The sequence below is a fragment of the Electrona antarctica genome, assembly GCF_951216825.1.
Source record: "Electrona antarctica genome assembly, chromosome: 14".
Taxonomy (NCBI): domain Eukaryota; kingdom Metazoa; phylum Chordata; class Actinopteri; order Myctophiformes; family Myctophidae; genus Electrona; species Electrona antarctica.
Genome location: NC_136795.1, coordinates 41,308,882 through 41,333,264, shown reverse-complemented (window position 1 = coordinate 41,333,264; position 24,383 = coordinate 41,308,882).

Here is a 24,383-nt window from a genome sequence, read left to right as displayed (position 1 = left end):
CCATTATAGTCTGCTGTCAAGTTTAATTGGCCAGGGATAAAATAAGGTATAAATTCTTCTACATGGATCTGAAGCAGTGTGAGGACAACGTGGTGAGGTGATATCAAACAGGTATACTGCATCAACATGGTAGGTCATCTAAACTAAACCTAAAGTATATATTATATACCGTTATACGTCCTTTAGGAGAACATGCAGGTCTCATGGGCTACTATACACTGCACATAATAGGCCAGTCAATCTAAGATTTGGTCCAAAAGAAATTGCAATAGTAATCGTTGAAGGTTTTTTATGATCCTTAGGGTCATCCAAATAACATGATGGATTGAAAAATGTTGGATCATGGTAAATTCAGGGGTTGAAAGGTACCATTAAAAAATGTATAATTTGCATTATGCTTTAAGTAGCATGTGACGTGTCAAACTAGCACGTTTTCATGATTCTGAATCCATTCCAAACATTAGTTTTGCATGAAAAACACTCCTTGGGCTAAAAACAGCCATAGCCGTCATAACAAATGTGATGAGGTCATCACATTAGGGCATATTTGGGCAAGTGGCTATGGCCTAATTTAGCCCAATTAAGGAGTGTTTTTTCTTGCAAAACTAATGCTTGGAATGGATTCAGAATCATGAAAAGTTGTTTGACACGTCACATGCTACTTAAAGCATAATTCAAATTAGACAGGTTTTTAATGGTCCCCCAACTTTCAACCCCTGAATTTACCATGATCGAAAAATGTTCAATATCCATCCATTTTTATTATGTTCTTTGGATGACCCTAAAGCCCTAACCACACCAAAGGATCACCATGCAACTCCTTGGGTCCAAACGGTTGCAAGGAGTTAACGCTAAAACCGTCTTGACCCTTTGGTGTGGTTTATTGGGCCATTGAATTCCATGCGTTGAATCACTAGGGTCAACGTGGGTCAACGTGCAACAAGACGTATCACACCGCAGGGACAGCGCTAAAACCGTCTTGACCCTTTGGTGTGGTTAGGGCTTAAGGATCATAAAAAACCTTGAACAATATACTATTGCAATTTATTTTGGGTCACGCCCAAATTTCAATTTAGTTTAGATTGACTGGCCTAATAGTATCTGACCGCTATTTGTCTAATTTAGCAGAGTGAGTCTGTGCCAGCTACAGGCAGGGGACTGTGAGAGAGAGAGAGAGAGGGTTAGTGTTGGTTGTGTGAATGTGAATGTTGAGAATGGTTAACCCATTTTGGGCGGGAACCCCTTTTGGTGTTAGCATTATGTTATGCTTTAGCTATTGAAAAATAGCAGATCTACAAGCTCATACGAGCTTGTAAGTCTGCTATTTTTGAAAAATCGAAGAACGACTGACATAGAAACATAGCTTTTTCAGAAAACTGTCAGGATGTAGAAGACATTTTTAGAATCTGATCTCAGGTCAAAATGGGTTGTTAAACAGACTGCAGTTTGTACGATCCTCTTAACCTGTTCACATTGTGCTGTGTAGTCTTGATTTTGACAGCAAATTTGATTTAGATGTAGTCATAGTCCTTTGAATAAAATGTCATTTCGTTTTAGTCATATTTTAGTCATCTGAAATGTTTTAGTGTTAGTCTAGCTTTAGTTGACTAAATAGCATGCGATTTTAGTCGACGTACTCTACAGTTGATTTAGCAGACTTGGCAGGTGTTGATGACGTCGCAATGGCTGATTTTACACTTGATTGCATGCTGAAAATAGCCGATAGATCAGCTATTCCAAGATTGTGTTGTCCATAGGAAAGACAACAGGCAAACGTTGACCAAAATAACAATTCTTCTCATTCTCTAATTGTGTAGATTTCTCGTAATGAAGATGTTTAACAATCCAAATCCATTTGGTTTCATTTTTACACTCTCAAAGAGAGTAACCCTCCATTTGGTTACCAACTCTCCATCATTTAGCTGCAGGGGACCACCTGGAACCCCTGACCACTAAATGGTGCATTTATATACCGTCTTTATCCAAAGCCCTTCAGGCTTCACATAGATTGTGCATTACATTCACCCATTCACACATACATTCACACACAGGCATCTCCCTTAGAGATAGGGTGAGAAGTTCAGTCACACGAGAGAGACTCGGAGTAGAACCGCTGCTCCTTCGCCTGGAAAGGAGTCAGCTGAGGTGGTTCGGGCATCTGGTTAGGATGCCTCTCGGGCGCCTCCCTAGGGAGGTCCTCGACACACGTCCCACTGGGAGGAGACCCCGGGGCAGACCTAGGCGCAGTTGGAGGAAATACACTCGACTCACTGGCCTTGGAACGTCTCGGAATCCCCCAGGAGGAAGTCACTAATGTTGCTCTGGAGAGGGAAGTCTGGAGCACTCTGGTGGAGCTGTTGCCCCCGCGACCCGACTACGGATAAGCGGTTGAAGATGGATGGATGGATGGATTCACACACAGGTGGTGGAAAACACTTCAACAAAACCCCGGGGGAGCCTGGAACTGGGAGAACTGGGAACCTTCCGGTTCCCAAGCGGCCACTCTACCTCCTCTGCTATTGCCGCCCCCACTGGTTGAGAGACACTGGTATAATAACAACAACAAACAAACAAAATAACAACAAACAAACAAACAGCTACAGAAGAGAACCGAGTGATAATGGCTACAGTGTTGGTCATCATAATCTAGAGCTGTTGGGAGTGATTCACTGTAATTAATTTATTCCTCGAAAGACACATGGCATGTGAACTTATAAGTGGCAGAAATAGCTTGCCATATAATTAGAAGAAATGCTGCGAAAGCAAGAACAGGGTGATAATGTGAAGGTCTAATATGGAATATGTGCTGCATGGGAAATATGTATTCATAGTCAGTCAGTCAGTCAGTCAGTCAGTCAGTCAGTCCGTCTGTCTGTGGCATTATGACTTGGCCATACTGTCAGAGTCACACATTTCAATGCTAAAAAGGACTACATTAAAAAAGCCCTTGTCCGATATAACAAATTCCCCATGTTATGGTTAGGGGACACCTCAGATACATAGCCTACTGTAATTTGTAGTGTACACATGGTTGGATCTTAAACCAGGAGGTTCTACTTTCCGCATTTGTTTTCTTTTCTTTTTTCTTTTAATGCAGCAAATCTTGAGCAAAGATTTGTGTCCTTATAGTGTCAGAGGGCTCTGAGTGGCATATGCTCTTGCGTGTTAAAAAAGCAAAAAAAGAAAAGCAGGGCAAACTTCAGGTCTGGTTTCATGGGGATAAATTAAAGTGCATTGCACCCTGAGGTAATATGAACCCCCTCAGGTTTAAAGCCATTTTACTGTATTTTCTCTCTCAATCCCTTTTCGAACTCACCCCACACCGTCCAAAACTACATCTAACTCAGATGATGTCATGCGGAAATAAGCGCCGATCGAGGCACATCATCGCTGATGCGATGCACAACACCCAGTGGTGTGCACAGATAGACACTAGGGGGTGCTAGAGCACCCCCTGCCCTTTTGGCAATGTGCCCTTTAGAAAAGGTTTTGTACAGTTACACTGTACAGTATGTGGACCATGGTAACATTGATCAATTCTTGATAAAAGGCTTCTAATTATTATATTATTTAGGCCCCACAATCTATAAATCTCACACTATTAAGGCAACCGGCCGGTTCCACGCGCTGCACAAAGTGCCCTTTTTTTCCACTTGAGCACCTGCCCCTCTAAATGTCTGTGCACGCCACTGACAACACCACCCCACTGGTGGTGTACGCTCGTCAGAAAGTGGCCCTGGACTATCATTAGTGTTCGGCACCCTTGATCAAGCGAGGATCTGGGTCTTTGATCACGCCCTGTGCATTTGAAACTATAAGCGGTCAGGACGGAGTCTGTGTTTAATGGTTCGTAGAACGGGACATTTGTCGCCTGCTGGCTACCGTGTTGGTCGTCATAATCTAGAGCTGTGGGGAGTGATTGGTCGCAATTGATTTATTCCTCGAAAGGCACTGGCAGGTGAACTTGCCAGGTTGAAGTGCCAGAAAAATAGCTTGCCATGTTATATTATTAGAAGAAAATGCTTTCAATACAACAACAACAATACAAGCTTGTAGATCTGCTATTTTTGAAAAACATGAAAATGTGGTGCAAATCTTTGAATATTATTCTTTCACAGCGAACGTTTTTTTTAACTGAACTCTTTGCTTCTAGGGGTCCCTACCCTGGAACAAAATATGTTGAGGGGGGTCCTTGACATGAAAGTTTGAGAACCACTGACATAGGAAACATAGGTTTTTCCAGAAAACTGTCACATCTCAATAGGTTCAACGTAGTAATGAGTGACATAAGGTATGAATCGTTATACAGAGCTTTGAAGGCTTGTGTTTTAAATCAGCGCAAGTGAAATAAACAAGTCCTATTTACAGTATCTGCTGTAGACATCATGTACACTTAATATTTGCATGCCCATTTAGCTTTTATTTACATTTAAATCAAAAGCTAAATATGCCTGTAAATACATTTCTAACCAGTATGATATAATATATTAAGCATATTTTGTTGTTGCAACCTCTTTACATTCAGTCCAGTTCTGCAACCAAAGTTGACACACTTTTGCTTTATCTGGTAGTGAAAGTGCTAATGAAAATGACCGTCGCCATGCACTGTGTAGTGGGATACAAATTTCAACCCAAAACCATGGTAATTAAAATCGAAATGAAACCATTCATAGGCCTTTTGAAGTTGTTGGACAATTTCATCAGCATGCAATTGCCGGGATAATCCCTCTATGTCATATCCCCCTCTCTCTGACATAATGTCTCCCTATATGCTAATAGGGTCAGCTGAGAGGAATCTGTGAGAGCCAGAGCAGTATGTCTGCTACAATGACAAAAATGACACTGGGCTGAGAAAATCAAATTGATGTTGGAGGAGAATAATGCAAACTTAATTACCGTTGGCTAATAACTTCAGGCAATCAAGCCAAACTAGGCTCAGTGACTCCTTCTTCTGTAATTGTCAGCAGTGAAAGCCCTTTCTCTTTCATTTATGGTGACACTAAGTAGAAGCCGGGCCATTTCCAACGGCACTGGCCTGGGCTGAAAAAGGGTGATATGGGATGCCTGTCTGTCGATGACGGCAACGTTTTGGCTTTATTTCCTGGCTCGCGTCTTCAATGTGAATAATTGCGGAACAGAAAATGTGAGCATTCCACAGATAAAAATGTAGCTATGGTTAATCCGATCCAATAAGCCTATCTCACAGAATGTCCCCGCCCCCCTAAATACGCCCCCTTTCGGGTTAGTGGTGATAGCGTGACGTCACTCCATAGACGCTACATGTTAACAGAGGTAATTTAAGAAGTCTACAACTTTTGTTTTCTCAAGGTAAGGTTTGTTCTATCTGTTCGACCTGATTTACCATCTTGTTTGCTTCATAATAATATTGGTCTGTCACATTTTTACATTAGAAAATTTACTTAGATTCTCCAGAGAAAAAAACGTGTAAATGCTCATGTTAAAGACACCACTATTTACCGGAAGTGGGCGTGGAAAGCGGGCTGTGAGATAGGCCTATTCCAGTGTGAGTGAGTGTAGAAACTATGGATGGAGAAAGGACACTAAAACAAATGGAGGGAAGAACGTTTTAAGGAAAAGTATAGCTAGAGGGAAATGTAAGTGTAATAATTGCATTCTGTTTTAATATGCTATCTTTGGCTGAGATAATTGCACGTGGGTGCATGTTATGACTTTGTCGTTTTTGATCAAACAACAGGGAGTCTTTAACCCTTAGAAGAGCAAAGACGCCAATTGGCGTCTTCATCAGAATTCCGTAAATGAGCAATGACGCCAATTGGCGTCTTTCTCTTTTTTGATTAATCTAAACATATTAATATGCTCCGAAGCGCTGTTTAAATTCCTGAGCTTATATTCCAACTACATTACCCAGAAAACCCGTGTCACGTGACACACGTGTACGTGTTGCCATTGGAAGCTGGTCCCACCCCCTGTAAACAGTGGGGGCAGAGGGAGTCTTCATAGTTTTCATTGTTTTGCCTGTTTTGCCGTCTCGCCCGAGCGATTTTCTAGCAGAAAAAGTTGAAACAGTACTATTTATTTGAGCGAGTTTTGTGGTAGTAGTATTGATCCATACGCGTCCCAGTCGCCTTCTCCAGGCGGAGTAGCCCTGGTCCAGTGCTTACAGCGAGACTCGCTGCTCCCTCCCTCCTTTTTTCATTGTCTCCCCATCGTCGTCCGATGAGCTATACCGGGAAACCATTGAAGAAGACGATCAACCCGGAATGTTTTGAGGTAATCTTATTGTAGAAAATGCCCTTCTATAGTGATCAGAAATCATAAGATGATCGCTACAAATAGATGCTTGGATAATTACTACTACTAGTCAGATCATGACGCCAGAATGACTCACCACGATGGCCCCCAGCCATTAGCCAGCACCAAAGGTGCTGGCTAATGGGGGGGTTGGTGTCGGTCGGTGCATTGGTGCTGGCTAATGGCTGGAGGGTGGTGTCGATCGGTTGGTCGGTGCAGTACAAATGTATCGTAGCAGGCATGCACGCATGGCAGTACAAGTATTTTATATTGTAGCGTGCCTTATAGGCGATCTGATCTTTAGAGTAATGTTCGCTCCTTTTATTTACTGTCTACAAAGACGGAGAACAAACATGCATCGTTTACTGAAGCAACGATGACCTTGCTACAAGGATCGGAGGGGGGACGGGGAGTGAAGCTAACAGTAGCGTATTATATAAGATCTGTATGACGTTTCATTGACGTCTGAGCTTGCATGATAATCGCATTCATTGTATATTGTATACAATCATGATTGTACATTGTTTAGTGTGTCTCCGTGTGATGATGATGATGACGATGATGTCAGATAGCCTACGTCCCCCCCCCCCCCCCCAACTGGCTATTGGCCGGGCTGACTACAGCTAAATGTTTATTTTTATATATTTAGAACTGGCATCAGATGAGGAGGAGGATGATGATGATGATGATGAAGACGAAGAGTCAAGACTGCGATGGAGTTCTCCGACACTGAACCGGATGCATTCATTCATTTCAGTTTTTTTTTTTTAATTTAGCCTACACACACAAACACCGTCAAGAACAACTGGAATGCAGTGGTTTGGGGACACTGGGGAGTTTGGGGACAACTGTTTTTTATGTAGGCCTATTTATTTTCTGTAATATTTATTATAATTGTATTATGTTAGTAGTCATAAAAAATAAAAGACGCTTTTACAATGAGTTAGACCTGTCATGGCTATTTTGTTCACTATTCTGAGGTTTATTGTATATGACTAAGCAAGTTTCAACTGTGATTTACTCTGTAACGGTAGATGGTAATAACTCAATTTCTTTTTTATAATACAGTATACATTCAAGTCTATATTTTGATACATATCATGGGCACAAAGTCATATCAAAACAATGTCCTTGGATGTGTTTTTTATCAAAACTGTTTCTTCACAACAGGTTTTTGAGATACATGCATGAATAGACAAGGTACTGGTAAGACTATGTAAACATGGTATATATCAAAATGTGCGTTAGAATGTCTAATTTTACCCCAAAAAAGAATTGAGTTTATATGATGTTCCATTTCAGAGCTAGGGGGACTTTTAGCTGGATAGGTCAGATTGATCATGACTGACCATGCTATTTATAGATGGCAAAATATCTACAGTGGTACATGTGAGAAACTTTTTATTTTATTTTAATTGAACTAGACAACTCACCCTTTAAAATGAGATATTGCATGGCTATGTACGCCCAGCAGAAAAAACGTTATTTAGAAAATAAAACTTCAACCGGTCATAACTTTTTTTGTTGTCCTAGAAACACTACCGAGTGTAAATGCAGGCTCTTTTAAATGGCTTCCAACACAAAAACTAAACATTTTATCAACTCAGTTCATTTTTTTCCTGGAAGCAGACAAGCCAAGCTTTCTCTGAAGGTCTTTCGTTGTCACACATTCACAACAGAGAATTTTCAATAAATCATTCAAAAACGCCATTCTGCCATAGAGAAGTCCACAAACTATATAGAAATCCTTGAAACTCTCAAAGAGTTAACGCATTTTGGGCGGGAACCCCTTTTGGTGTTTCAAGCATTCTGTTATACTTTAGCTATTGAAAAATAGCAGATCTACAAGCTCATAGCGCGCCACCGAGTGGCGCGCTATGAACTTGTAGGTCTGCTATTTTTGAAAAATCGTAAAAATGCGGCACAAATCTTTGAATAGGTATATATTCTTTCAGAGCGAACGTTTTTTTTTATTTCGACGTCAGGTCTAAATGGGTTAATGTTGTCTTCTGAGGATAGAGGTGTCTCCTTGTCATGAAAAGGTCAACATATTTTCTGTATTCCGTCGTTGATTAGGAGGATCACATCCGAAAGGCAGAAAATCAGCCCCCTTTGTCTTGCTTTTCAAAGGGAGTGAAAGAAGAGGCTTAAAGTCATTTCTCAATCTTGGAGCATCGTCTTCAACAAAGGTTCAGAGGCGACCATTAATAAGCCTTCTGTCATCAGGCGGATACCTAGAGAAGAAAACAATCTCTCTCAACCCAGTGTCTTGTTTCATTCAAATATATTATTATTGTATTATAGTATTTCGAATCTGTTAAGTAGGTTGATGTGAAATTTTAAAGGAGCATTCAGTGATTTGGGTGATTTGGAAAACCACCCAGTCCTCCCCGGTAACAAAATGTGCACATGCACACGCTCTACAGTGGGGGGAAGTGCAACAGGCCAACAGCATGTGCACCAAGGCCTGTCCCCACTCGATCATGATTGGAGGAAGGCCCCTCTCATCCTGATTGGATGAAGGCTTTGCCACCCAAAGCCCAAACCGAAACTAGGGTTTTTTGACCCCAGGGGCTTACTGGGGACAGGGAGGAACTCCTTATATGGTCAGCACACTTTTTAGTAGGGAGGATTATCCAAAAAATAAGAAAAAATAAGTGAAGTGAAGTGAAAGTGAAATCACTGAATATACCTTTAAATGTTCTGAGTGAAATAAGCATATCATAAATCAAACCCCGGGGCCACGGCCCGGGCCACATATATATTTAAATGTACATGTATGTAATGGAAATCAATTCCATTCCCATAAAAAAAACTATCCCACAATACACAATCAGATTTTTCTATTTGAAATGGAATTCAATAACACCATAATAATACATGTACAGAATGGACACTTCCATTCATGCTGTTTTTCCGTGTCAAACATGGAAGAGGAATTCATCAATCCACGGGAGCCTGTTAGCTATGATGCATTTGTTCCATATTGTGCTGGTTTGCTTATGGTGTGCCTTATCGTGTCTCCCAGCAAAGCATTTGGCTGTGAACAACATGGATGTAAAACCTAATTATACGGCACTTTCATATGTCATTGTCAAGTAACAGATTTGATGTTAATGTCAACACATGGCTGGGCCACTCCCATTTTCCAAGACTCATTTGTGGAAAAAGAACATTGGATGTCAAATAGTCTAGTCTAGTCCCCGATAATTAAACAACCCCGTTTTTCAGGATATTTCCATTGGAAAAAAAAAACATAGTCTTATATTCAGACCAACCAAAGCAAGAAATACAAAAATCACCAGAGATGCAGATTCAATATGAAAGCTTTAGCCACGGATGAATTCAGCTATGGCCTCAAATACTCCATGAATTGTAAAGTTAAAATTATGTAGACACCTTCAACTGTTCCAAACTCCAACTCATTATAATTTCTCGGAAGAGCCGATTTTACTTTTTTCTTTTGTTAATTTGGATAAATCGCCTGAAAATGCACTCGCTCTCCCTCATTTGGAATGCACAAAACAACTCGCATCTAATGAAAATGGCTTATAAGACTCCCATAAAAGGATGATTCTATAATCATAATAAGGCTGTTATTAACAGTACCTAACGTGAACCTAAACCAAACGAACATTCATATTTACAATCTTCAGCGTGATTGTATCGTGATGACACTGCAACTGATTCAACCCTTGTTCATTTGAAGTTGCGGGCAATTATCTTCCAACATCTACTTACAGCCTTACACCCACACTGCAGTGCATGAATTAATCAATAGTGAAATTAATCTACAATTAACAGAATCCTATTAACAAGGCTCTGCTAATGTACAATTAGCAGAATCCCATTATCAATTCCCCTCATTCACTTTACTATTACACTGGTGTCTAGGGCTGCAGACAATACCTTTTTGATGGGAAGCCTTATGGCTCTCATAGTGCTATTGCATTCCGGGGGACTCTCACACCGTACAGGAAAAAAATATATAGTGCAGCCATTAATTTGCCATCTCCAGAAAAGGGCATCAGTGATCTGTGAAATCACTTTGTTCGTTTGAGATGGTTGCACATTCTGTTCATTTATGTCTGATAATGACTTAGATTATGTGCCTTTCCCCTCCATGCCTGTCTCCTTTTGGCATCTGTAGTATGTCAAACCGGAGCATTCCCATACACCCTCGCTGCGTCTAATTCCACTCCCGGGGAAAAGGAAGAAGAAAAAACTCAAACAGTTCCAGCTTTATAGTAATCAGAAGAACATATTACAGACTAGTTGGACACTCCCTCTGCTGAATGAGTCACAGTTTGTTTGCCGTGATCCGTGAAATAATCCATCAATGGGATAGGAAACATGTGAAACACTCCCATAGATTCTGTTTTTTAGTGTCAGTGTTCAGTTCTGCCCACGTGGTTTAATTGCACAATGAAAAGTACCTGGCCCTGCTCCATCATCACCCATATAGTTTCTTTCTTTCTGAACTGCAACTCTGTTTGGGATGCAGTAAATCCTGCACAAGTAAATGAGGGCTGCAGAAATGTGTAATTTCATGCACTTGTTTATGTTAATTACATAGAAAATTCTTGAGAGTGGTTTATGATGTTGAATTTAAGCAGTTGAGTGGGGGAGCAAATATATTGTACTCAATTATCATCACTATGCAATGCTATAGGCCAACCAGTTCTGATGATAACCATTAAACAGTCATGGTGTGTCCTGTCATTTTAGAGAAGGCAAACATGATGCTCGATTTATACTCCATCGTACAAGGGTGTTGCTGCGCCAAAAATACAAATTTTAAGCGAGCGACACCGTTGTACGACAAAGTATAAGCACCGCAAATTCATAATATTAGTTTGCTCAGAACTTCAATGAGTTCCCAGTGGCTTCAATTAGCTTTCTCTAGAGTAGGACATATATGAGAAATATAATAATAAAGCCCTTACGCTAATGGTCATATTTCACTATTCATGCAATGTCAACCAGCTTATGTTGAAATCAGAGCTCTGAAGATCCTAACCAGACGACAACAAAGAAACAATAATGTAAAAAAGAAATGTCATTGTCATCTTTACTGAACTAGCTAAGGTTTTAGGTCAAACCCTTTCAGAGGTATTAAGAATGGGAATACCAAAGTGAAAAAGTCACTTGTGTGTGTGTGATACTATTTCCAGGCTTCAAGGAACGTTAGAGAAGCATGTATCAGGAAGAAGAGACGAAAGACACATTAGAATTCTACACTCTGCTAAGATTTGCAGCCCGCAATAAAAGGATTGTTCCTTTTCCGATGTGCTCTTACTGGCCGAGGCTGAAAAAGGAACCCAATTAACCCGAGTTAGAGCACAGAGCAACGCTTCCTGCAGTAAACTTTCACCACACCCTCGAGATCACTTCCTACTATTAAAGTGAATACACTACAATGCTCTCCACTTTTCTAATTGAAACCTTTGGGACTGGCTCTTTGAGCTCCGGGAAAAAAAGTATATAAATGCTAGGAAAGAGACGAAAAGCTCAAAGGATCAAGGCATCCGTCTTTCGTTAAAAACAATACATGTACTTGGAGAAACAATGAGTCAAGATAGCTCCGGCAGTGCCAGAACCAGACTGGCTATCAAAGATTGTATTACTTGACATATACCTAACATATCACAATCACATGGTGTTGAATACATTTTTGCTATACCTTAGGATTCTTCATTGCACAATGGTATCTTTGATTCACTCTCACAGGACATCATTCATACCATTGACAATACATTTCATAGACTTAATACGTTTTATATGCAAACCTGCACACCTACATACGCAGATACCCAGCGTGCACGCACGCACGCACACACACACACACACACACACACACACACACACACACACACACACACACACACACACGCAGGCACCAAGGGATTAAGCAAAAGAACATTTGTCAAATTAAGTGAAACCTGTGGTATTGATTTCTCCTAACTAAGGTAAATGAAAGAGAATTAATTAAAGAGGATTAATGTATAAATGAGAACCAGCCAGAAGCATTTCCTAGGGAGCTATTAATGACCCACGCAGGGCAGATAAAAGGGCACTCTTGCTCCCCACATTCTTTGTTACCACACCATGACAGTAAACGGGACACTATCTTGGACTGGGGGACCTAAACAGTAGTTAACAAAAACTCAGGGCTGGCACGGAACAGTCACGATCGGACACTAACACAAATCACCAGACGCATAACAATTAGCTGGACCTTCTTTAGAAGACATTATATAGGAATAAGCTTCTCACTAGAAACTGTTATTTATGTCAATCCTCCAAAGAATAACCTCTCGTCACAATTATCATGATTGTTGTAGCACGTTTCATGGTTACTGTACAACATAAAAGCATGCTAGGCTTTATACCAGTAGTTGGCTGCATGGACAGTGTGTCGACAACAACATAATCTTGTCAACCACATACAGGCAGGCCCGGATTAACAATGGAATTTACTGGAGCTTAAGCGCCAGGGCCCGCAGCCTGCAGGGCCCTGCTGTGCGAGACTATTTCAAATATATACAGCTGTTGCTTCCGTCTCAACCGTATTCATGGGTCACCGATTTCAATGCAACGCAACACAGGAACCCCAGCTAGTGTTTTTGGTCGTCCAACAGTTTATGGGAGGAGACTCAAAAATAGAAGATCCAGTGTCGGGGAGCTGCCTTATAACTCGGAGCAGCGGTGATAGTGCTGGCGGTACTGGGCGCACGAACGCAAAAAGTGTCGTTCTTGATTGTGTTTACGCGCATGCAAATCACATGCATGCGCACTTCGCATGGGGCCTTTTCATTTGGTGTATATAATGAATTGCATTTTATAGCGCTTTTCCAAGTGCTGAAAGCGCTTTACAATGGTTCATTCATTCATACATTGGGAGGTGAAGCGGCGAACGCCAGCGTCCTCACTTCCCACATTCACAATATAGCGCCAGGGCCCTCGGAGGAGTTGACTCGGAACTGCATAGGCTAACCGCACCCTGTTTGATTCGAGGCTGGAGTCGCGTGTCTATATAGGGCCATTCACACTGAGCGCTATAACGATAGCTATAACATATTGTTCACCATTATATTTGTTATAGTTGTGGTGTGAACTTTGCCATCAACTTGACTTATAGAATAAGTCAAATGTTCGCCAATCAGGAATCAGGATGGCATATGAAAAATCGGACGGATCCGTCTTGATCACTTGACTATAGAGATAGGGTGTACTGATTTGCGTGATGTTTAGCCAACATTTGTAGGAGTTAAAAGGCAGATGTGAAAAATGCAGGGCAAAGGTTTTTCCTTGGCCTGTTGGGAGTGTTTGTTTTTGAGTGGTGCAACCACTCCAAGCAACAGCAATGTCCGTGTTAACCTATGTGTTAACCTATGTGTGTGGCTATGAGTACCAGTAGGTGCAAAAGTGGCGCTGTTGTGCCAGAAACCGAGAGAGAGAGATAGTGTTGCACTGTTGCCTAGTGCTAATTACAGAGAGAGAGAGAGAGAGAGATAGAGAGAGGCAGGGGGAGAGGGGAGTTGCATCACACAGGTGTGATTTTTAATACACAAATCGGTGTGGATTAGGTAAAATATTTTAAGTGTATTTGCCAAATATTTGGGGGTCCACTTGCAATGCCCTCAAAGCCCACCAGGGGGACCTGGTCCACAGGTTGGGAATTGCTGAAATAGGATCTAATGTACCTGAAAAGTAGTCACGAAATAGGACATATTCAATAGTGTAATAGAATATTCCATGATTAATGATAATGTTAATAGTGTGTAATTTGTCCTCTCTACAGCCAAGGCCTATGGTTCAATGGGAGATGATATTGCTAGTCGGCCTATGGTCCAAAGGGAGATGATATTGCTAGTCTGGTGGCAACTGAAGATGATGTGTTGTGAGCTTGTAGATCTGCTATTTGTGGTGCATGGCACAGAGCGCAGTCAAGTATCAGGTTATCAAGTTCAACCACACAATTGTAATGCTTGTGCTCTATTCTGTCTTTGTTATACTTTAGGAAAACTTGACCGAACACGACTCGCTCACTGTATAACAAAATTAAAGGTATATTCAGTGATTTCACTTAATTCAAATATCACTTGTTTTTTCTTATGTTTTGGATAATCCTCCCTACTATAAAGTGTGCTGACCATATAAGGAGTTCCTCCCTGTCCCCAAAAAACCCTAGTTTCGGTTTGGGCTTTGGGTGGCAAAGCCTTCATCCAATCAGATTGAGAGGGATTCAGAGTGTGTGCATGTGCACATCTTGTTACCAGGGCAGACCGTTTTTTTCCCCAAATCACCCAAATCACTGAATGCTCCTTTAAGTAAAAACTTCTATAGACTGAGACTTAGGGAAACATTTTTCCTTTTATTTTATCATGCTCATAAAGTGCTCTGTGCTCAAAGTGCAATTAAAAAGCAAATGTTTCGGGTGACGAAGGTCTTAAGGCTCATAGTCTGGATTTTCGGTGGTGGGGTGACCACCGAACTACAACATGACGTCACGAGCCGCGGTGAAGAGCAAACCACCGCCACCGCTCCAGCCCTTCTCTCTGTTTTTACTCACCACTGCTCAACGTTATTTCAGCTCCGGTGGTCAGCTCACCACCGGAGCGGTGGTCACCTCACCACCGAAAATCCAGACTATGAATAGGCCTTTAGGTAGGACCTTCATCAGTGCTATGCATATAGCACTGACGAAGGTCTTAGGACCGAAACATTTGCTTTTGACTTAATTTTGTTATACAGTGAGCAAGTCGTGTTCGGTCAAGTTTTCCTCTATGTTTTTGAGACCACCGCTCCTGTAGTTACGTTTGAAAAAAAGGACAAAGAAAGGCGCAACAGTTTTCTCAGTGCTTCTTTGTAACTTATACTTTAGAAATCTTTTGCATTTCTTTTTGCTTTGTTCTGGATTTGGATGGCTTTTCAATGGATGGGGATGCTTATTATATTGCAACCAATTGTGTGCTGGTCATTGTAGAAACAAAGATGTTGAGAAGAAATCTTTTGGAATTCTGAAGGCCGGATTAGCATTGAGGCGAGATGGAACTGGCAATTCCTCGCAAAATAACCAAAAAAGACAGGCAATTCCTCACAAAATAACCAAAAAAGACAGGCGATTCCTCGCAAAAAAAAAAAAAAAAAGACATTAAATTGATGAGCACAAATAGAATCGTTTCCACTTTCCATAACGATGACTCATTGGTTACTCTCGTCTGCCATTCTTTCTGTTGTTTCCTGATTGGTTAAAAACGTGACTTGGGCAGGACGCCCTGATTGGACGTCGTGTCGGTTCCAATTGGATTTAGCTTGGACTTTAAGGGGTGCACTTCAGAACAAGTATTCTATGGGCTAAAAACAACAACGCTATTACATTAAAAAACTAATCATTTCAGCATCAGATGTCACTGCATCTATTGGCTAATATTATCTATTAATCTGTTAATTTAAAGTTTGAATTTATACGTTTGCTTGGTAAAGTCAGCTTGCAGTGGATTTTTATGATATTTTTTTTTTTTGCATTTTATGATTTATTCCAAACAGATATATTGAATAGAGTAGAGCAAGAGCCATTATTTGACTTTTTCGATGACATTGGCAATTATGCAGTCGATAAAAAACATAAACCTTGGAAACAGATGTGTGAACTGCAGTTGACCTAAACATATGTCCGCATAGCCATTCCAAATTAAGTTTATCATTATGGATTTTAATTTAACCCATATAGGCAAACAACAGAGTATTGTGTGATTATTGTGTAAATTAGTGTGTACAAGGCTATATGTTTCTAATGAGAACAGAAATGGTGTCATTAGAATTGGGAAGATAAAAGGAAATAATGGGAAATGACTGGACATGAGGGTAACAATGATTATGCTGAAAGCTCTGGGGGGTGCAAACAGACTTTTGAGGGTCAGCAAATAATTGTGCTTTCTGAACTTATAGGGAAACCCATTAAAATGGCACCTACTGTATACAGTATATCCAAGTGCCTGTTACCAAATAAGCTTATTCCGCTCCTGTTGTTATTATCAACCCACCACTGCCATCAAAGATGGTGTATATTTTGCTTCCACTCCTATCATGTTTTCTTTCCCCTCCCTTAATACATCCCAAACTCTGTCTTGAAAGCAATGTGTAGATTATGTTTACAGCCACGTTATACAAATGACCCCATGGACACCTGTCACACATCTTTTACACATGTGAGGGGTAAAAAAAAAAGAAACATAGAAAAAGAAAATCATTGGAGAGTTCTGCAAATTGAGTTTGCTGCCCAGTTGAAAAAACATCATCTCAGGATCCATTGCACTCGTCACCACTACATCATATTGTCAACTATGGTAGTCAATAGGTGCATGTGGTGACTTTGAGGTTTTGATAAAATAAAGGGCGATTCATACTTAGTTGTGTGCCAGTGTCGGGCAGCAACAAATAGATCTACAAGCTCACAATATGTCACAGCATGACTATAATGTCAAGTTATGTGCATAAATAAGCTGCATATGTCATTATGTTCCTATTTAGCCTTATTGTTGAGGAGCTAGGCCGGGACACTATAATGCATATTAGTATTCATCCTTGTTTATCAAGTCTTGAAGTTATTAAGCCCACAGAGGAATAGTTAGTGTCAATATCTAATCAAATTTCCTTCCGTCAATGCACACCGAATTAAGCCTGATAATACTTCATCATAAGATGGTGTCACGTGCTGAAATAGCCGATATAACCTACAAGCTCCCATCAGCTCTTCTCAGCACACGACACCATCAAGCCCGGCAGAGTATAAATTAGGCATTGCAGTCATAACGGAAGACGATAGCATGGGACGGAGAGAGGAAAGTAGCCCACGTTTCAGGGGGAATAATAAAGCGGCCTAGGAGATTAACTGTCTTACTTGGCAGGGAGGCAGACAGTTTGGGTGTTTCCCCGCGTACAATTTGTCAGCCAAGAGAGATGCGAGGCATTCCTCCTCCTGCGCTTGTTGCATTTCCATACATTTGCAATTCATTCGCGTTGGCCGATTTTGACGGAGGCGCATGGACAGCGGCACTTTAACTGGTCATTATTTATTTTATCTCATTCATGTGATTTAAAGGGCAGAGCGGTGGGTAATTAAGCTGTGTCAGCTCCCAGTCATGCCAATAGTGTGAGGCTCTATTGATTTACAGTAGATTACCATCTTTAACAGAGAAGCATGAGTCAGTGCATATGGTGGTTTGGTCTCCAATAATGCCTTTCCCTTCTGACCTTATACGCTATTTCAAGTAGGCCTATAACAAACCAGTATACATTAACCTCATGACGTCACTTTTTTTATTGACCACCTGCATTGTCCTTATTCTACGCACGACACCAAGTAACCACACTCTCCCCACCCTCACCCTGGGCAAGACCTTAGAGTATATATGAATAGAGACGGCACCCGGATGAAACCCTGAGGCGAAATGGACATAGTGGCCGAATTTGATATTGCAGCGTGGGCCCAAACACATGAACGCGCTGGTCCGTTGACTATCATTGTGCACGTTCACGATGACACGTGAACGCTGAATGTCTGCAATGATAGTCAGCGGCAGCGCGTGCCCAATCCATCCCAGAATGCACTCTGTTCCTACCCAGAATGCACAGTGAAATCGCCTCATGCGCTTTTGAGCAACTTAATGCAGGTGGATGGGAGGAGAACTCGGGTGCCGTCTCTATTCATATATACTCTAAGGGCAAGACCTACGCTGTAAAGGCTATCATTTGTTTGGGCGGAAGTTGTGGGATTTTAGCGGAAGTATCGCCCAAGGAAATGCTGTTGATGCTTTACAAATCGGTTTACATTCTCCGTGAATGAAACAAGTGTTGTGATTGGTCGGGGAAAATATCGTATCCGGGGGTAAATACATCCGACGGATGTTCCGGAGGATACATCCGCCGATAGCTTCTCTGCCTTACGTTGTGACCAGGCTTTTCTTTTCGCAGATAAGTAAGCCTGGGACCGAGGCTACCCCCACCCTGGCCTTTACCTGTGCCAGTGGAAGCCAGTGCTCCCCCCCCCCCCCCCCCGCCCCCCCAACACAGCTTGTCTGAGGTCAGAGGCAGCCCAAAGTGTCATACATGCCAAGGAATGGCACAGATAGATGCTTATAAGTTAAGCAACGAATCCTTGCGCAGTATACCCTTCAAGCACCAAGGGTCAAACGGTTTTTCATAATGTTACTACTACTCTCGCTATAGTATACTCTCTGATTTCTTAATTATTCCAGTGTCTTGTCCCTTTTATTATTGCTATTGTTGCTGCGACATGTCTGAAGAACCAGAGAATTCAGTAAAGCGATTTCTATCAGATTTAATAAGGCGATTTCTATCAGATTTAATAAGGAACAGTATAGACAGACGGCAACATCTGTAGTTCAGACATACAGTATACGATGATGTCAATGCTGAATTTGACCAACTAGAGTTCTCAGCCATTTTGGCACATCTAAGACTGTAGAGTTGATCAGAGTGAGACTTGTAAAGCAATTATAATTGATCAGTACAACACAAAATAATATATCAGATTCAGTACCCAATGTTCAATATTATATGTTCCATCTCATGTGTGTGAACATTCCTTGCACACTGATTTATTTTTTGTTGAGATGCCACTGCAATATCATCAATATTCTGTCAATTTGAAGGGAATTTGAATGAGAGCAGTTGCTGCATGGTAAAACATCCAGGTGTCTCCTATATTGCCGAGATGTCAGCCTGGTGGTGAATATGTACAACACACGTTCCCTTCCTTAATATTCAATGTTCGAAACCATCCCTGAATAATCCAGTCCATCCATTCTAGGCTGCATGCACACATGGCTTCAGGTGCTCTCTCAGTCAGGAGTAATGAAGGCTCTATAGTGACTGCCCACTCTTCTTCCTAGTTTATATACAGTACCATCCGTACATACTGTACTATGGTACTGTACAGCTGCTCCAACCAGGATGTGTTTCCTTTCACTGATCATTGGAGTTGAAATAGACAAACAATGGAAATGAGGACACATGGGGGAATGGTGAAAGTGTGCTTGTGCATGTGCGTGTGTGTGTGTGTGTGGGGGGGGGGGCATGCAACCAAAGTTTCCGTTTGTGTTGGGCTGGCCAGGGTCAATTCATAGTAGAATATGGCAGTTCCAGAATAATATATTTTTATTTTACGCACACGCACACACACATACATAATGGGCTACTGTAACTGTAATTGTGTGTGACAACACGGTCATTTTCATGTATGGCGTTATCGTAAGAAATAGGCCCCGCGGCGCCCACACATCTTTGAACCAGCCTTTTATAGCAACATAATTTGAAAAATGCAAAGTTTCAAGCCAATAGGTTCAGCCGTGCTTCATAATCTCTGCCTTCCGGCTTACACACATTTCTTTTAGTCGAGGTCCAGTCAAAGTTCACCAAAGTTGAACTCTGCGTGCAAATTTGCTTTGCCACCGGCGGAAAATGATGTTTTATTAGCCCCTTTTTGCTCGCATATAAATGAAAGTGAACTGGTGGAGAGCTAGGGACAGAGTGGCATTCCGACGCATCGCAATTCCGCGGGCGGTTAGGGTTAAGGTTAAATGGCTCAAGCTATAACTAGGCTAAGTTTGAACTTAGTGTGAGGTGGTGCAACTGGCTCTGGGTTAGCAATGCGCTGCGTCAGAATGGCCGCGGGTCAGAATAGCGGGGTTCGGAATGCCGGTGTGTAAACCCGAGTGGAGAATATTCAATTTGTACATTTGTAATCAAGTACAGTAGATCAATTCGTATGAACCCAAAATGTTTGGTGTTTCTGGTCAGATTCCTTTCCGTTATAATTACAAACATACTCCTATATTATTTATTGCATATGAAGGACTGTATGTATATTTGAGAGGCATTTTATGATAAACTGTTTACAATTTGGATAGCTCATTAGATGTAGGCTGTGTCAGAGGGTGATTAATTATGCCAGACTGCAAGACTTCTGTTTGTGTCAAGTTGATGCATATTCTGTTTTTTTACCCTAATGAACAGAGGGGATTGCAAGCACTGCACGCGCACGCACGCACGCACACACGCACGCACACACACGCACACACATGGTTTCTCCAATCGCGAGACTGACACCATTTCACTACACAATAAAGTGTACAAACTTCTTAGTTAAAACAACATTAAGGACATCTTGATTTTTCTTTACAGCACAGGGATATACAGTACAAGGGATAGTCTATTGTGGGATTATTATTCATAGAAGACGGGGTTAAGCAATTAAAAATGGGGTTGGTAATTAAGACATTGCCCTCAATACCCTCATATACTGTGCGGACGCCCATCTGAAAATATGTAGTTCCAGGGACCTCCCAGAAGCAAATATTTGAGTAAAAAAATGCAGATCTACAAGCTTATAGATCTGCTACTTAAGTATAACAATAGCTAAAGTATAACAATGTTTAAAACATTAAGACATTGCCCTCAATACCCTCATATACTGCACCTCTCCAAAGTGAGTGACACCCACATGCCACAATAAGGGGCTACAACGATCACGTACTACCCTAGTGTACAAGAACGCTACGCACACAAAAGTCCTTGTAGTGGTGCCAGTCCAGGAGAATAAACTGAATAGTAGTCTTCAAGGGACATGAAGGTGGCCGCACACAGCCAAAGTGCCAATACTTGTCTTTATTATAGGACACAGAGTACAGAAACCAACATCATGGGACAGGCTAAATTCATGTTCATTGTTCTTCACGATACCCTGAAGAACACAGCTCCGAAACAAACAATCCCTTTAATGTCTGACTATATACCTGACTTTCTGACTAATAAAGTAAATCAGGCCTGGGCCATGGCTCAGTGGTCCAGGCACCTTGGCTGGTAATCCAGTCTGGCAGTGTGCCGCGGGTTCGACTCCCGATCCCGGCGGCCTTTACTGCATGTCTTCCCCCCATCTCTCTCTCCATTTCCTGTCAGCCTACTGTCTGTCCCTCCATAAAATATATAAAATAAAGGCAAAAGCCAAAAAAAAAAAAACATTTAAAAAAAATAATAATAAAGTAAATCAATCAATCAAATCTGTAAAGCCCATTAATACCCCATTTCTAATATAATAAACTAACTATGACTGCCATAAGGTTTAATTGTGGGTATATTTTTGTTCTTTATTTTGTATATTATTTATTTGCCCCTGAAACTACCTCTACATGTTATTTGAGTTACCGGAAGTAGTAATTGTGTGATTTGTTCCGGAACCTTTAAATAGTGTAGTTTAACGTACGACACACAAGTGTGTAACACCAACACTTCCGCTCGTTCATGAGCGTTTGAACGTGCAGTAAGACAGACAGGTATATGTTCTTGAAGTGTTTCTGAATCATGGTATCCAAGTCAACATTATACGGCTTTAATAGTGGGTTAATTGTATTGCTTTATTGCAGTTTGTGTTGCTGTGAGTCTGTCGTGGGGTGTGTTATTTATATTCTCTTTTGTTTCGCATTCATTTACTTGTATTGTACAATGTTATGACTTGATTTGATGTTAATACGAGTGTTTGTTTGTTTATGCTTTATTTCATGTAGTTCGACGGTTGGTTTTGAGCTTTGACAAGAGCTTGAATAAATTAATTCAGTATCCAGAACTACTGTGTGGTTTTATGACTATGGCGGGAGTGACACTAACCAATCCCAGTAACTTCCAATATTGTACAGTTTGTAGAAAATAGATTTATCCGATACATATTCTTGTCGTATAACTAACCAAAACACATCCTACTAGAAAGTTGTATTTCATTCAGATTATAAAGCTTGATGATGTGAGTGTTGATACTATACAGTAAATATGTGACTTAAAATCGCATTTCCTAAACCAATCCAAACATTTCCAAATGCCTCCATGGAAATTGGGTTCTGTGTTTGGCCACACAATTAGCTCAATACAAAGAAAAATAGCCTCTTCCCCAGCTTCAGCATAAAAAGGTATTGTTCAACAATTATTCACAATATTTCTATGGCAGATGTTGATAGATTCCCATGCTAGAATCAGTTTACGGTTTGTTAACTTTGATAACTACTGTTATTACTATGCCAGCTAGGTGTGTTATATTATCATATGGAGAGAAGGGAAAGCATTAGGATAATAAACTGTAACAAATGTTCCCCTTCTTGCACCTCCAAAATAAACAAGGTTTGCAAACCATACCGTTTTATTTATCGCACGTTATTAGCAAGTCTTAGAGGAATATTTTGAATTTACCACATTTTAGAAACAGATGGAGCATGCAGGTCTTATAGTAAGATGGATTTCAGAATTGTTTTTGTTTTGTTTTTAATTTGGTCCAGATGAGACAATGAACAATTCAGGCCAGGGGTGGGCAACTTTGACGATGGAGAGGGCCACTATATTTCCACTCTCACTCCCTAGGGCCATATATTACTGTCGTAGCAAAAATAGCCGATCTACAAGCTCAAAACGCGTCGCAACGCGACGCGTTTTGAGCTTGTAGATCGGCTATTTTTGCTATACTCGAATTAAAATCTTACATTTTTGCTATTTTTGAATTGGAATCCTGAAAATTAACATTTTTATGTAATTTCAAATGCCTTTAATTATACTTGTGTTGAGCATTGAGCTACTAATTTAGACTGAAGTAATTAAAGCGGGTCATGTTTGCATTGTAACAGCTGAAACCAATATTTTATCAGTATTCTGACATTAACCTGAGGGCCGCATTAAGTGAAGGTGGGGGCCGCATGTGGCCCCCGGGCCGCCAGTTGCCCACCCCTGATTCAGGCCATATAGAGAACTGCTGTAAGCCAAGGTGAACGACATTAAGGCACTGAAGGCAGAATCAATAATTCACACACACTATGCCGTCTGAAACATGATCAGTATGTATGCTAAATGAGTGAGAATCAAGATGGGTAAGCAACCGCTTTCAACTCGGCATCCTTATTTTGGGTATGTCGTTATGAACTGCATCGTGATGTAATGTGAGCTTGTAGATCGCATACTGAAACTGTATATAGGGCATGGCAGTGGGCATGGTTTTCTGGTTCCACTGAAAAATCGGCCATTCATTTGTCCCATAGAGATTCACAAAAATATGTATATCAGTTATTTTAAGCCTAGAAATAAGCCATCCATGATCCTGGTGATTCATGACCTGCATGAAACCTTTGATTCTGCGAAAAGTAATATCCAATTATATGATCTGTATACATTTAATAAATACCATATTTTAGCGTTTTTTTATTTTTCCACAGAATCAAAGGTTTTATGGGCATGATACACCAGGAGGATCCTGGATGGCTTGATTCTCTGGGCTTAAAATAATTGATACAAATATTTTTGTACATCTCTATGGGAAAAAATAATGGTCGATCTTTCAGTGGAACCAGAAAATCACACCCACTGCTATGCCCTATTATTGCAGCTTGGGCACCGTTGTGTGACAAAGTATAAATCAGGCGTACATGTCATGGGTAATCTTTGGGTGCATTCGGAAATATGCTCTGAGAGTGCTGAAGTGCTTTCTGGTCGTCCGGAAATTCAGGGAAGACGGTGTGTTTGTTGTCATTCGAAAATTCTGAGTGCTGCACTCCCAGAGTAGTCATTGCGCACACTGGCCTCCATCTGTCTGAAAGGGCCACTCTGAATTTGGACCAGATTCTGAAAGCATATTTCCGGTAGGCCCCTTTGTTTACTTTTATAGGCCGCCCTAAACAACGTCCGCTGCTCTGCATGTGGCATGAACGAAACCTAGACCGGAACCTCTCAAACAAACCCAGGACATGTGTCGCCTTCTCTAAAAGGAAAGGAGACGTTTCAATAATACGTCATGTAGTTTCTCTGGCTTTTGAAAGGACGCGCCTACATAATCCTACTTTTAGAATTCACATTCAGACTATATCAAGGTGGCGTTCCAATAAAATGTGACGTGTTCAATGTTATCTGAAGTCTTTAGTCTTGTCGGAGGTACAAACAGCATGAAGTGCAATCACTTCAAAATTGTCAACAGGTGCGCTCTCTCAGTTCATCCACACTCTGCTGTGTCTTTGTCTTCTTGTCTTATTACTTGAAGGGACATTTCACAGCTGGAA